The following is a 3,392-nucleotide window of genomic DNA, read 5'->3' as shown; positions in this document are numbered from 1 at the left end:
AATATGATGTGGTGAAAAAAACACTGGATGTAGGATCAGAAGGCTTGTATACAAAACTTAATCCCCCTTTCTTAGAAGTGAAACTCCAAACTAATCACGTTACTTCTCCATGACTTTGGCTTTTCATCAATAAAGTGGAAATATTGCTATCTGCATTAATTTCCCTCCCAAGGTTGTCATGTCAGGATAAGTAATATGGATAAACATTCAAGTACCACATATGTGTTAAATTTTGTTATTTATTGCAAACATCCATGATGGAAACTAAACACTGAGGAATATCTAATGCCTAGCTCTACTTCTTTTCAGCTTTGTAATAAGCTATTTATACTTTTGAGCCCTGATTATTTTTCATTAGTAAAATGTAAATGTTATAAATCTAAAGTGGTTATTGCTAGAAAATCATTTTGTAAGCCATAGATTAATATAAATGTGAGATATCACAACATAATTCAGAAGTGTGACTTTCCTCCAACATATTTTTCTTAGAAACTGATATTTTAGTATCATTTTCATATATGTAGAGTCCTAAAAAGATTAGTTAGAGCATTTTTATGCTGCTTCATTTGAAATAAATTAGAGATGAACAACAATCATATTATAAGAAGTAGAGAATTAAAACACTGAGATTCAAGAATTAACTTCATGATTTATACTTTTAATCAATTTGAGGATATGACTTTACATGGTAATATCTATCTAATAAAGTTCAGCATGTTTTAATTCTTTGGCTCAAAGTTGTTTTCATAAGTAATACATCAGAAAAAAAAAGTTGTTTCTCCTTCTGAGCAAGTTTAGAGTAATAATTATACAAGGAGAGAGATAATAAATGTTTATTTGCATATATAACTAATAGAAAAGAATAAAAATGATCCCATAAATATGGAAAATATTAGCAGGAATTAGTAGGTTTTTTTGTGTTTGTTTTATCAAGTCAATAGGCTTGTATCATAATTTACTATGGGTAACAAAACTAATTAAAAACAGGCAAATCTGTGAAGGAAATGTCACTATAAAGTACTTCTGCCATTTGGAGAAATAGTCAGGATAGGAAAAAAAAGACTGAGAATTGTTCAATAATAACATATAAGTGGACAATAAAAAATAAAAATTTCCACTTAAATTAAACTATTAATATTTAAATACTAAGGATTCTATATAGTGAAAATTGAGAAATATATGCATTTAATATTTAAAAATGAAAATATTTGAAATGTATATAGCCAAGTATAATTAAGGAAGGAATAAAATGTAAAATATGTCCTTTAAAAAAATCAAAATGATGAGTAAACTACTCAAAGATTCAGAAGAATATTAAGTGATGTATTCAAAACTCAGAACTTTTCTTAGGATAACTACTGTAATGATCACACAATCAAAAACATTTATTAAGGACTTATTAAGGACCAAGCACAGTTCTAAGCACTGGAGATATAAGAATGGTCATATTGGAAACTCAAGGAACTCAAATTCTAATAAGAGAAGAAATACATTAATAACTAGGTACACACAAGATACATACAAAGTAGATAGGAAGTTATCTTGGATGGGAAAGCAGCTGGGAGAACTAGGAAAGGTTTCTTGAAGAATGTGGAATGTGACCTGAGATTTGAAGGAAGCCAGGAAATCTAAGAGACAGAAGGTTGAATTCCATAAGGATTTCCAAAACGTTTATACTTTTCAAGTTCATTCAGAAACTGTAAGTCTGAGCAGTATAGTGAACTAATGAGCTAAAATTCATTTTGCTGTACTGTTAGGAGGAATCGTGCAGCACTGTGCAAAAAATTACAAACAGTTTGCTCCAATTCTAAATATCCTGGTGTACCTCTTAGTCTATTCAACTAACTTCCAAAATGCTATTGGATTTACCCCAACACATTTGTTTTCCTACTATGTTGATTAAGGGTCAACAGCATGATTCCAAATCTCTTCAATTTGAAAAAAAAATAAGTAAAATAATTCAAAAGGAAATGCACATTATAAAACTAGTGAAAAGAAAGTCTGTGGTACATATTACTCATACTGTGCGTGAATCTTCATGCTGAGATCTGGATAAGTTTAAGCTGTCATTCATATGACCTTCATGGTGCATGATAGCCTCAAAAAAAGATCAATGAGTGAAGTAAATATCATTATGACATTTCCTACCGACAGAAGAGTATGACTGTGCAGAGTGGTGAATAGAGCACCAGCCTTGAATTCAGGAGGACCCGAGTTCAAATGTGATCTCAGACACTTAACACTTCCTAGCTGTGTGACTCTGGGCAAGTCACTTAACCCCAGCCTCAGAGGAAATAAATAGATAGATAGATAGATAGATAGATAGATAGATAGATAGATAGATAGATAGATAGATAGATAAATGGATGAATGAATAAATAAATAAATAGATGAATGAATGAATAAATAAATAAATAGATAGATAGATAGATAGATAAATAAATAAATGAATGAATGAATATATATATAAATAGATAAATAAATAAAACTGTGCACACTGTTCTCCCCAAGATCTGTTTCATTTCAACAACTGAGTATCCCCAAGCTAAAATATTAAGGTGAACATGAGAAAAAACAACTACTGTGTTTTTAATAATCAAATTCTGATGAAGGCCTCTTTACCTAAGTCCCATAATTTATATGGAATAACAAAAAGAAAATATCTTTTATTAGCATTTTATCCACTGTGCCATCTAGCTGAATTGAATGTTTCTATTAAATATGGAGAATGGGAAGTTGATAAGAACGCCTAGGGTGCAAATATGGATGACCATAAGGATGGTAACAAAAATAGTTAAGTACATAGAGGGATTGGGTTTTCAGCAAAGTAAAATGATATCTATTTAACATGCTGAGTTTGGTTAGTTGTTAATCTAAAAGTGGAGCTCAAGAGAGTCTAGGGCTAACTCTTATCGTGTGATGAGAGATGATAATTGAATCCATGGAAACTGTTGGTGTATATACATACAAGTGTTGTAGCCTAAGTATACCCTTATTAGTTTGTAGATATAGGTGCATATGCACTGCTTATATGCACATAGATCAGCACATGTCTAAATGCACATCTCATGTACATCAGCTATATTTGGTCACAAAGATACCTACATATACAATATGAAAGTATATAATCATGTGTTCTATCCACATTCCCCAAGAATTAAAATGAATATATCTTTTAAGAATTAGTCAGAATCTTTGTGTCCCAACACCATAAATAAATAGTAAGGCCCAGATAAAGCTACCGGTATCAATATATTTAACTTTAAATCATATTTGGTTTGGAAAAATGTTATTTTCCCTCAATTTGCAAATTATATTTTTCATTTCAGGCTATTATCTGCCCTTACCGCAGGGAACACTCAGAAATGTATGTTGGTCAATAATGGTCAGTG

Source organism: Sminthopsis crassicaudata, chromosome 1 (genome assembly GCF_048593235.1).
Source record: "Sminthopsis crassicaudata isolate SCR6 chromosome 1, ASM4859323v1, whole genome shotgun sequence".
Lineage (NCBI taxonomy): Eukaryota > Metazoa > Chordata > Mammalia > Dasyuromorphia > Dasyuridae > Sminthopsis > Sminthopsis crassicaudata.
This window is presented reverse-complemented; position numbering follows the sequence as displayed.